General features: G+C 45.9%; 1 protein-coding gene and 1 long non-coding RNA gene across 12 annotated transcripts in view; one reads left to right on the top strand and one right to left on the bottom strand.

Annotated features, from left to right (window-relative positions):
* Nucleotides 1–6,237, bottom strand: part of SGMS1 (sphingomyelin synthase 1) — an 84,939-nt gene extending 78,702 nt beyond the window's left edge. For 5 of the 9 annotated variants that reach the window (XM_072040274.1, XM_072040276.1, XM_027460677.3 and 2 more), the window contains exon 1: nt 5,785–5,939. The gene's annotated coding sequence lies outside the window, so the exon portion shown is untranslated. Of the gene's footprint in view, nt 1–5,784; nt 5,940–6,102 lie in introns of those variants that run through there. The other 4 variants (XM_013097300.5, XM_072040278.1, XM_027460678.3 and 1 more) reach the window with 2 other exon arrangements.
* Nucleotides 6,238–6,272: 35 nt separating this feature from the next.
* LOC106016334 (uncharacterized) lies at nt 6,273–11,968 on the top strand. 3 transcript variants are annotated; one of them, XR_005266571.2, is made up of 4 exons: nt 6,273–6,508; nt 7,591–7,851; nt 8,150–8,278; nt 8,621–11,968. It is a non-coding gene; the product is annotated as an uncharacterized lncRNA (long non-coding RNA). The 3 variants fall into 3 exon arrangements; XR_011810414.1 differs by having other exon boundaries at nt 8,150–8,921; nt 9,709–11,968; XR_003498136.3 differs by having other exon boundaries at nt 8,150–11,968.
* The last annotated feature ends 424 nt before the right edge of the window (nt 11,969–12,392 follow it).

Raw genomic sequence — 12,392 nt, 5'->3', positions numbered from 1 at the left:
TATTATCCAATCTGCAAATAAACAGAGATAATGAATTTAGGAGCACGGCATCACATTTTACAGGCTGAATGTCAACACGTAGCTAATAGCTACGGTGGAACTGCTTGAAGAAACAGCGACTTCTTCCAATTTTTTAGTACGTATTCTGCTTTCAGGCTATAACCATGAAAAGATGAAAAATGGTTGTGGACATGGACTCAAGATTCCCAGATTGTTAACAAATAAAATCCAAACCCACGAAGCTGACAGACAGTTCTGCAGACAAGTGTTTTGAACATTTTTTCATGTCCAGCTACAAATGCAGAGTATAAAGCAATACTACTACTGTACGAGGGATTACAAAGTTAACACAACCAATCTACATTTAACATCCTGAGTACTTTGTGCGATATTAGCAAAGAAGAAGGTCTAATGGGAAGAATCACAGAAGGATTTTAAAGATTGGCAGCCACTCAACAAAATGGCAAAGGAAGTTCCCCACAGGCAGTTATGAAACGATGCCAGTCAATTCGCTTGTGCAATGAACGGAGTTAACCAGCACCACTCAGAAGATCCTTAAGGAGTAACAGGAAGCTCATTGAAAGCATCAGCTCAGTCCAACAGGCACAGAGAGCAAAACAGGCAACCACAGCTTCTGCTGCATAAAGCCGGCACACCTGGACCCTGACCATCAGCCGTAGCTTCAGTCCTTCCCTCTCCTCCACTCCCACCCCACGTAGGTGCTGAGAAACACCAAGTGAGGCCAGCAGGGTGAACAGTCTCCATGGGGCACGGAGCCTGCCCTCTCCCCAGGTCCCACCTTCGGTTCTTATGTTGATGGAGCTCCATCCTTGGACACTTCCAAACCCAGCTGGACAAGGGCCTTGAAAACCTGATGTACCTCTGAAGACCATCTTGCTCTGAGCAGGAGGTCAGCCGAGGGACTCCCAGAAGTCTCCCCCCAGCCTAAAGCCTCCAGTCATTGTCTTCTTCTTGCGTACCATACGTTGCCTACATAACAACATCGTTACTACACCTGTGTAGTGTACATCGTACACTACACAGGTGTGCGCCTTCTCAGCACAGACACTCCTGCAAACGTTTCCAACCAAATTCTGAACTAAGTATGCAAATAGTTTACCTCTGATAAATGTGCTCTGGACCGTTTATTTTTTAAGTCTCTGAGCCCAGCCAAAGCCCAGGCACTTTGAAGCACCACCAGCACCACCAGCCAGGCATGTGCTGGGAGCTGCGCGCCACTCATTTACCCATGTATGTATCTTTGCGGCGATCATGCTCAATGCACTCTCAAGGTCTTTTTCATCATCCAAATGGAAGGATTTAAAATCTTTCAAATACATTTCATTAACTTTCCCAACAAAGTTTTCCAGAGCAATATTGTTTGACTACAAAAAAAAAAACCTCCATGCAGAGCAGCAGTGACACAATGAAGACAAGCCACAGACTTCAGAGCAGAAGAGGAGCTACAGCTCAGCTTGGATGGAGCTACTCCACTTGCATGTAGATGCAAAGCCATTCCTGTGCAGCTACTGAAGTGTTACCCAAGCCTTTCCAGCAAGCAAAAATCCATTCTGCATACAAACAGAGTTTTTATAGCTTAGCACAGTGCTTGGCTGCAGAGTCGAGCTTTTCAATGCATGGTAAATTTTTACTTGAAAGTGGCAGAACTCATGCCAGACCATATGAAATGCCAGCTCAGTGGCAGGAGGTCAAAGTATGGTATCAAGATATTTTATGGAATCGTTCCAAGACAAACTTCTTAAAAGCACTGTGCTATCTAGGGAGGCACAGATTTATGCTACTAGGAAAAGCTAGTAAACAATTTTTATGACTCCTTTTCAATCAAAGGTAATAGTTTTAACACTTTACCTTACAAAAAATGAAGCAGTAGAGTCTTCTGTAGGCAGTGAGAGCTCTTTCCGCATCTATTTAATCCTTGGTTATTTTGTTAAGGTCAAGTATAAAAAAAAAAAAAAAAAGTTAAAGCCCAGAGCTTCTGTGCAGACTGCCCTCTACAAAAAAAAAAAAAAAAAAAAAGCCTTCAGATGTAACACTGAGACAAAACCTGTTCATGCATTAAAAAAAATACCATAAAACAATTTAAGAAAGCACAATAGAGTGTGAAGACCAACAGACCTCATAACAACCATTCTCCATTAGTACCTAGAACGACGGCTGCAGGAGACAGTGAAATGTAATTTGAAGTGAAGAAGGCCCGATATTTGCTAACATTTTTGCAGAAGTATTTAAGGTTAACTTAGGTCACAACAGCGACCCTGAAAAGATACCAAGCATGAAGACTCATCATACCGGATTTTGCCAGCTGTCATCACATCATCATTAAAAAAAGAGAGAATGAGAGTAAAGTCCCCTCAAAACCTCATGTCTGTTCAGGGTCTCCCTTTGATCTAGCCAAACGCCGTGGTAGACTCACTCACAATAGCAGATTTGCAAACACTTACATACTCTCCCATTAAAGCATTTCAATTCCCTCAACCTGCCACTTTAACAAACCCAAGTATAAGGCTGTAAATTCAATTAGCACAAATCTCAGCACTCCCAACGTTAAATTTGCAAGTGACATTTAATGGCATTCAACACATGCAAAGCTAAGCTAATACGCTAATGGGCCAGCAAGGAAAATCGTACGACTCCAAAATACGATGCTCCTTTTTCTCACAAGAAAATTAGGGGTATAGGCTGCATAAAGCAGGAAGAGAGCTTAAAAAAATTCTTCTTAAACCACGGCTGCCAAAGCTCTTCTCTACAGACGCACTGCCCGGCATCATCTCCATACGACCCAAGAGCAACAAGGAAAAGCAGCTGCTTTATTCAGCAAGACCTCCTTCCAGTGTGCTGGGCTGTCACTGCAGCACACCTAAGGTAATGCTGCTTCAGTTCTTCAGAGGGGATTGCAGCCTCTCCTGCCACGGCTGCTGGTTCGTCAGACCGATGCTCCCGGGATGCAACGTTTCAGGGCTGCACGGCGAGGATGCAGCGCCGGGTGTTGTGCCAGATGAAGCCAGTCCGACGAGCGCTCCCAAGAAACGCTGCTGGCCGGCTTTCCCAGAGCACACCTGCACCTCAGCAGGTTGAGCAGAAAGCTGCTAGTTTTCACACAGCCATTCTTAAAAAACAAACAAGAAAAACAGCAAGCCTACTAGACATCAGGATTCCTTTTTTTTTTTTTTTTTTTTCCCAAGCAGCAACATGCTTTGTGTTGAACTCTACATAAACAAAGCAAGCTTCCTTCCAAGAGCCTCAGAATGAAGCAGACAGAAGAGAATAGCTTTGGAGGCATGGTTAAGAGGAGGATTTTTGTTGTTTAAAACCATGGATATTTGCACAAGTCAAACCTATGGTTAGTGAAGATGCTTTTCAGGTATTTATTCACTTAAGTTATAATGAACTATGTGCAGCACAGGGAAACTAGTTACACTTGGTAGCTCATTAGGATGGGTATTATTTTTAACAACAAAAATAAAGCATAAGTAACCTGCACCCATTATTGCCTCTGCTAAACACTTATTCTCAAAAACATATTTAGGATGAAAGCATCACAAAAAAACAAACAGAAGATTTCATGCTTTCCTCACTGTTTTCTGCATCTCCCCCAGCCTTTCAGGGGAGGGCAGGGGGAGAGTAAGAGGAAAAGACTCTAATCATTAAGTTTAATGAACCTGCTCACTTTGGGAATGGAAGCTGTATTAAAAGAGAGAGTCTCTAACCCACAGCACAGAAGCCATGCAGAACAGCAGCCTTTGGAGGGCTGCCCGCCCCTATCCACATTCTGCTTTCCTGGGTGCAAAATACTTCCAAGGACACCAAAATCCTTTGGAAAACTCTGCCAGTACATGGGAGCTGAGGTCATGAGGTCGAGTGTCAAAAAACCCTTACAACTCGGGGCTTTGAGCTCGTTTGTTCTCACCTCTACTTCAGAGCACTTTTTCCTACCTGTGGTTGGTTTTGATATGCTGCACATGAATTACGACTGAAATAGCATTCAGGTGCTCTGCTCCATCTCAAGCAGAGCAGCTTGAACTCGCCTCCCTGTGAAGCCTTAAAAATCCTCCCTGCCCAGCGTGGGCCACTGTTGTTTGCTGGGTTTTGTTTTTTGTTGTTTTTTTTTTTTTCCCCTTACTCCAAACAGGCTCCACCTGATACACAGGAGAAGCAGCTTCTGGATCATTTCTGTCTGAGCATTTTACAGGATATACAGTTGCCCCAACTACAAAGCAACTGTTTCTTATCGCCAGACTAAAATTGCTGTCAAATCCAAGCAAGTCCCACACCACACGTACATTGCACATGCCAATCACCCGGTGTTGAACGACATAGAGCAGCAGTGACCAGAACAGGGTAAGAACTTTTAAGTCACTGTCACCGGTAACACATGTATTCCTTCTCACCGTGTCCAGTTAAAGAGAACTCAGTAATTATGTAATTAAAAGCAGCACCTGTTGAAGTTTGAGGAGCATTTAGAGAAGCAATGACACGCATGGAGAACTGGCATATAGAAGGTATTATTAAGAAGTCTGTGCCTTTTAAGGGTACCGTTAACACCGAGTAGTCAAACAGTATTCACAAATACCTGCCAGTCCTAAAAATTGTAAATTTAATAAATTGAAGCACTCAGATAATTGTCACAAGCTCTCATTAAAAACTAATTATACCCAGGGAGACATATTGTCTCTAGGCTGATACACAGAAGCTGAAAGAAGCGTGACAAATGATTTGGGAATCACAGTTACACAAATCACAGTTTGCAGACTTCTGAGCTAAATTTAATACTGTTCTACATGCACAAACCCAGAAAAATCAAGGCAACCTCTCTGGATGTAAGTGATTTTCTCATTATTTTAAAACTAGCATTTATCTTCCATCTGCCACCAATGAGGGCCAACTGCATTCTCTTTCCAAACTCTAAACACCCTCATAAAGCTGAAGCAATTTCAATCCCCGCCCAACTATGATCTGAAACGAAACAGCAACATGCGCTATGTCAATCCAAAAACCCATTCCTAAAGCAAACAAACGCGGCCAAGCCCAAACCCACTGACATCAACAGCAGACCTTCCCGTGACTCGAACCGCCAAGGCCATCCTTCACATACCAGCAAGCAAGGTGGCACAAACCATTCTCTGCTGCAAGGCAGAGCTCCGTCTGCACAAACAGCGCTCTGCTCTCTCCCTTCCCACCCTCACCTCGCGTATTTACAGCGAGAGACCCTGAAGGCGACAAGGCCTGCTTTAATGAGGTTACGCACGAAACGGCACGGATTAGAAACCCCGCTCACAACCGGGCCTCCAGCAGGCACGCAGCAGCAACGCGTAAAGACAGCCACACACATCACAGGCCAAAAATCCCACGTCGGCGAGCAATTTCTCCAGCAAACCAGCTGTGCTGCCTTCACCTGTCAAGGCACGGAGGAAGGCGAGGCCTCTCCTGCTCTGCCTCGCCGAAGCCCCCCGGGCAGCACCACCCGCACCTCGGGCTCGCTGCCTGGGGCCCCCACCCCGCTCAGCCGCCTCACCCCACCGGGCGCAGGGGCACCGGGCTCCCCTCAGCCCCACACCTGGTCCCGGCTGCCCTCTGAGCCCTCCGGGGAGGGGGGGGGGGGGGGGCAGCTGCCTTTCACCAGCACCTCACGGGGCCGGGGGGGGGCTCGGCTCCCTGCGGATTGAGGGCCCAGCCCCGCTGCGCCACTCGGCCGCGCTCCCGTCCCCGCCGCCCCCCGCCGCCGTCCCCGGGCCTCGGCTCCCGGCCCCGCGGCTCGCTGCTCACCGGGCGGCGCCGTGCCCCCGGCGCTGGGCTCAGCTGGGCTCGGCTCGGCGCAGCTCGGCCGCCTGCCGGGCGGGTCCCCTGGGCGGCGGCGGCGGCTCCGTGTCCCGGGCGGCGGCGGTGGGCAGAGCGGGCGGGGCAGCGCCTCACGTAAGAGCCCTGTCACCTCCCCGCCGCCATCTTGTGCGGGCCGGGGGTAGGGGCTCCGAGGCTGGAGCTTGGAGCTCTTGCTCGGTCCCGCTTAGGGCTGTGTCTGCCTTTAGCACGGGAAATCGCTGCTTTTCTCAAAATAAGCCGCCTCAGAGCTTCCCGAGAACCTACGTGTAGCTGTAAAAATAAAAGTCAGGAACCCGACGCGGCTTGTTCCGAGCAGCTGAGCGTGCAGGAAATCCCCATCCTGGGACGCGTGAGGCCAGCCGGCTGCCGCCTGCGCCTTCATCTGCGAGGAGGGGAAATTGCAGGGAAACTGCACCTTTTGGCAGGGGAAAGGCACCCCAGGGCCGGTGTGAACGCGGCATGGCACACCTTTCCTGCTCCTGGCACCACCTGGTGTTGGAGCAGCCTCTGGAGTCTGCCTTTGACTCCCCAGTCTGTTTGGCGTCTGCTCACCTGAGTTGTCCCGGCGCCAAGATCTTGGGAGAAGTCAGCTGTTTTTAAACAATCTTACTTAAATTCACAGAACAACACAGCAAGGGAGGGCCTCTGTATGTTGTCTACTCCAAAACAGGTAGGTGATTAAACTTAAGTTTCATGAACGCTAGTAACACATCCTATTTCAAACCTTTCACTTCAAAATCTGCCTCTTGTTAAAGAACAGCAACATACATTTTTCCTACCCAAAATGCAAGTCAAAGCCATTTTAGAGTGCGTTAGCCATGAGAGCTGAGCCCAGCTTCCTGAGGATTTTGTTCTTTGGTGTGGGAAGATCTGCGAGGTCTGACTGAAACTTTTCCTGCACTTCAGGCGTTTGTTACCTGTCCAATTAATTAGGCAGCAGGTGTTTGTTACCTGTCCAATTAATTAGGCAGCAGGTCACAGAGACAGCAGAGCAGCACTGCACCCAGCTACCCCTCGCCCAGGCAGTAGGTGAATGAAAACACACAAGGGAGGACTGGATGCGCTGGCATGTTATACTGGCATCCAGTAAGAGACAATTTTTGCTGATCTGAGCACAAAAAAAGTATAGAAATATGTAATAATAACAACAAAAAAAGCCTCATGACTTATTGCAACCAGTGAGTGATTGCAGACATTACCCAAACAAAATAAACAGTAAGCTTGGATAAATAGTAATATATGCACTGGGGAAGGTGAAACAACTTGTTTCTGTTATTTTCCTCTTGATAATTGTTTCTCACCTTCAGCTTCTCTCTACTCAGTGTCCTGCTCCTCTGTAAAGAAATTCCAAATACTGCAGTTTCTTAAAATGGGGAAGTCCAGCATGAGATTTTACTTGACTTTCCTCTCAGGCAAATTATTTACAACCATGCTTTTAACTGGTTATCTGTGCTCAGCACTCGTGGGATAAATATAAAGCCATGTTTTTCATCAGAATAAGAAAATAGAGTCTGAATAGAGTAGCTGGAAGCAATGCTGGGCTAGGGAATGTTTTATATCTTTTTATTTGCTTCCCTTTTGCAATGCTATCAAGGCAGGTATGTTCCTAAGAGGAGTTTCTGCTTTTTGGCAGGGTGCTGTTTTCTCACTGACAATCACTTCTTGCAACCTCATCCCACTGATGCTATAATAGGATTAACATTGTAGCTGCCACTTCCCCCAGGGTAATCATAATAAACTCCCCTTTTCCAGGGTTGTTCCCCCGGCATGGTCATTTTCTGGCAAATAATATGAACCCGAAGGCGGTGCAAATTGATTCCTAGGAAGCCTGACCTCCCTGTTGGGAACTACAAAGGGCTGTCCGAGAGGCTTACAAACAGCTGTCCCAGGCTGCTGCCTGGGCTTAATCCTTCTGATCCTCTTGGGATCCTGAAAGCTACCTCTCCTGCAATGCTATCGCCACTCCTGAGGTGCCACGAGTGGGGGGATGCCAAGAGACTGCATGGATGCCAGGTAACATCATTGTGGGGACCCCTGGGGACCGGAGATGCCTTTTCAGGAGTGGGAGGGGATGACCGACAGCTCCACTTAGCTGGCGTTTCTCCTCCAGGCACTTGTAAGCCATGCTGGCTGGCTGGCTCTCCTTACCTGAGCACCAGAGGGGAATGGGATGATGTGTGATAGCTTGACTCCCCCTTCGGCTCTGCCGAGATAGGTGTTGCCTCATTTAACAATAAGAGCGAAGAACTGAAGCTATTTAAATCATAATAAAATGTTGGAGGCATTCTCTCTTAATTTTTGCTCTTTCTAGTGGTGACCCGAGTTTATCATATCCCTCAAGAAGAGACCTTTAGGATGCTAAGGAGATGACCAGTCCCGAAGGAGTTCATTCATATGAAAATCTGAATCATGTTTTTAGTTAGATGAAGCGCCCTGAATGGTAGCAATAAGTTTATAACTTTATAAGCATGAATAGCAATTTAACCAATTAATCAAAATCAATGTACATATTAATGAATCAACACTAACATGCTAGTAGATCACTATCATTAATAAATGAATCGCTGATCAATTACTAAGAAATTCAGTTCTAAGAATTCAGTTCATATTTTAATATGGAATACTGTGTTAATACTTTATTAATGAACTAATACTAAAGTAAATTAATGTTTCTATAATACTAAAATAATGATAATAGCATGCAAGTGCTACTAAGCTAATTCTGAAATCAGATTACTTTCTACCTCCATTTACATTTACAACCCAAACTAATGTTTTCCAGCAAAAGTTTGCAGCCAGACCAATTGGACCCTGTGACGGAGGCCCTGGGTTAGGGTCAGTGGGACTAATAAACTGCCCTCCCTTTTTGCTATGACACAGCATGGAAAGCAACCCAGAACACACCTAGTGTTCACAGGGGGAGGACCATGCTCACATATTTGCTGCAGTTATTTCCCGCCTCCTCCGTGACACTGCTGTGCCAGGAGAACATCAGTTCCATCAACAACAGTTTCAATTTGCCAGTTTCTAAGCTTCACTCATACAGAGGGCCCAAGGACGGCATCTTCTTCACCCCACCACAGGTACATCTTTCGGTAATACAACGACCATTCACCCTGTCATCATTGATGATGACACTTCATTACCATATGGCATCATTTACTCACTGACGGTACTTCTAACATCACTTGGGATCAGTCTGCGTCATTTACTTAGGTTGCATCACTTGTTTAGTGGCTTTATCCATTACATTGCTTAACATTCAAAGACATTAACTCTGTGCCTACATTTTACTATCAAAACACCTCATTTATTCAGTAATTTTGAGCTACCCCTGAAGTTAGGTGGGGTTGCATGTACTGAGACATTTTTTAAAGCCTGGCAGGAGTGGACCTTGCTCTGAGTTCATTGCACAGTGTCATGGGCTTTGTCCCTTTCCCTAGTTGGTGGCAAACAGCGTTAATGGGAAAGATAGCAGCAGCAGAGAAAAATAAATAAATACACTGTTAACAGAGTCAAAGGACACACTGCATTCATATGCGATGGTTTTAAGAAACTGTAGAATAAGGTTGTGGGTTTTTACCTCTGCATGAAAGAGACCAAAATATCTATTTCCAAAGGATATAGTAAATTCCAATCCAGCTATTTTATTATTGTAGCAAAAGATTAATGGTGAAATGATGTCATCTTCTCAGATCAGCAGTGGTATTAGCAATGTGTTGCAGGCAAACAGCATTATAAATCGGAGACTGCAGAGTTTTCCTCCTGTTTGTTTCAGATCATTAGACAAATATATAATTTAATTTCTTTAATTAATTAATCTGGTTTTAATGGGTGATTGCTGCTGATTAAAACAGCATATTTCTTTAGGGGAAAAGGCTTCAAATTCTGAAATAAAATGAGAAATGCGTAAGAGGACAGTAGTAACCATTTCCCCATTTAAAGAGAAAGAAGAAGAAGGAAAAATTTAAAAAGGAACATGAAAGACGGTAAAAGAAGGAAATAAAAAAAGAATCAGATGGGGACAACAGGCAAACAATGAGGACGTACAGAGTTTTAAGAGACTAGCAGCAAACTGTGCAGGGCTGCAGTTGACTTGCCCAGAGCATCCAGTGTCTGAGCAGGGAGTCCCAGCTGCTCAGGACTTGCAGCCACTGCTCTCCCCAGCGCACGTTTCCTGAGAACAGAGGCTCCCAGACTTTTTGTGTCCCTTACCCTCTTCTGTCCTTCGGCTCCGATGTTCTGCATTACTTCATCTTTCAAGGAGAGAGCGTGTGCTCATGGTGAGGCTTGTTGAAACCCACCACGCATTCCCATGCCGTACTCCACTTCTCATCAGAACAGCACTGCAGCTCACCTGAGCCGAACCCCTGATGCCAGTTCATGGAGCAAATTTGTTCAGCTGTGCTTTCTAATTGGAGGGAGCATTTTAAAACCAGTGGTGGTATGTGCTCTATGGTGTGTCACTGCCATGGAGTTGAAAAGTGGCTGACAGAGGGCACTTTGTTACCGTCTCCATGTAGGAGGGTAGCGGCAGGCACAGGAGATGTACAGCAGCAACATTAACTGTAATAAAATAGATGTAAAAGTGGATTTCAAACATTGCTGTGTTGCGTGGCTCAGGGCAAGCCCAGTTTAAGACATTCTCCTCTGTTTCCTTGTAAAATCCTGTGCTTCCCAAAAGAGGTAAATTGTATTTTTTCCATACACACACAGCTTAGTCTGATCAGCTGAGTCTGAACTGGAGCTGGCACCACCAGCATTCTGCCGCATCTTCCTCCCTGCAGACCGTGCCAGCACGCTTGGGCAGGTCCTGCAGCACAGGGCTCTGTAAGGAGCCTAAGAGTCATTAATTACAGAATGGTTAAAACTAAATTATCTCAGCTGGACTGTGGGCAGGAGCTGGAAGAAGAAGAAGAAAACCTTACTCTACAAAATCAGCAGTGATCGGATGGGATTTCACAGCAGAAGTCACACAGCTATGGCTTTGCAGTGACTCAGGGAGCCACGAGGGGAGGCTTCACAATTTCTCCCCAGTCAGCTCCCAGCTTTAAACAGCGGAGGAAGTAACACAAAGAATGCTCTTCTTACACTTCTTGCCAGCATGTTTGTTCCCAGAGCTGTGTGCAAAAAATCATGGGAGAGCAGGAAGAAATGGCTTTGCAGTGCTCAGGGCTGACTTTGCAACGTGGCAGAGGCCATAAGAAGGCAGATTTATTGGGTCAAAGCAGTTACAGTAAAGGAAGACAAATTCTGACTCAGTTCCAGGAATGCCCTGCTTGCACAAGAAGGGCTGTTTCCTCGGGGCCGTCCCATGCTGCAGCTTGTGCCTGTGCCCCTGGGAACAGCATCTGGTCCCAGCATCTCCAGGACCCTTTTGGGCTGAGGGAGATACCTGCAGGGAATTCCCCAGTGCCTCCTTGCCTGCAGCTGAGCAAGCCCCCATCCTGAAGCCTCGCCTTGCACACCCTGGCCTCCACCTCTCTGAGGCCTCCCTGGGCTCACTCCTGTCTGGCAATCCCTGTGAGCCCCAAACCAGCCCCAATATCTTGGTGTCATCAGCCAAGTGCCAAGCAGAGGACAATGTCTCCAGGTCATCTTCAAGTCGCCTCAGCTGGAGACCAAAATACCTGTCTGGAGCAAAGCTCTCCTTCCTGCTCAGTTTCAGGATCTGATCCTGGAGGCTTCTATGGTTGCACCCAACTATTTATTCTTCACCTCACGTGATTTTTGGAATTTCCAATTCAAAATGTTTTGTGGATTTTGTCCTACTGTGATGCTGGCAACCAGGGACAGCACAATTTTCTTTCTCAAACTGGGTTTTCTCAATTTTCCCAGTAGGGGCAGCACTTGCTTTTCAAGTGAGTCTAAAGGAAGAAAACTATCTGTATTTAAAAAAAAAATGAATTCCTGTTTCTTGAATAGCTTGAATAGCAAGAATGATTTCAGCACGAAACTGAACAAAGTGGGTTTAGTAGTTATCTTTTCTTTTTAATGTTTAACATGCTGCCTAAAGCTGAGGAGTGATTTGTGTCCTGTGTCATCACATAAACTGCATTACTTGTATTACAATAAGGTCTCTAAGTCAAACCTCTTTTTACTCTAGTAATAAATATAATAATAATAAAGATATTATGATTGTCATGATCTATTATGGGCTGGATTGGAGACCTCCAGAGATCCCTTCCCAGCACCACTGTTGTCATTGCTGTCATGCCGTGGGCAGCACTGCCTGGGAAATTAAGGACACATTTTAACAGAATAATTCTCTGTCCAGATCTCCCCATACCTTTTGGGGACACACAGAATTCTCTCATAAAGCAGCCTAAGGTCCTTTTACCAACTTGATAAATACATAAAATAAAAGAAATCTTCAGGGCACCACATTCTCCAAGTGAGGACGAGCTTTATTATGGGTTCAGTGTTAACGCAGTTTGCACTGTAGCAGCCTCCAGATACAATAATCTAATCTCCCTTCAGCAAGGGAGAAGCAAGCATGCAAGGGGAAAAGCTGACGCCTAGGTTCTCATTTTTATGGTGACTTTTAGTAACTT

The sequence above is a fragment of the Anas platyrhynchos genome, chromosome 6 (genome assembly GCF_047663525.1).
Source record: "Anas platyrhynchos isolate ZD024472 breed Pekin duck chromosome 6, IASCAAS_PekinDuck_T2T, whole genome shotgun sequence".
NCBI lineage: Eukaryota > Metazoa > Chordata > Aves > Anseriformes > Anatidae > Anas > Anas platyrhynchos.
The sequence above is the reverse complement of the archived record's forward strand: the minus strand, read 5'-3'. Positions and strand labels throughout refer to the sequence as shown.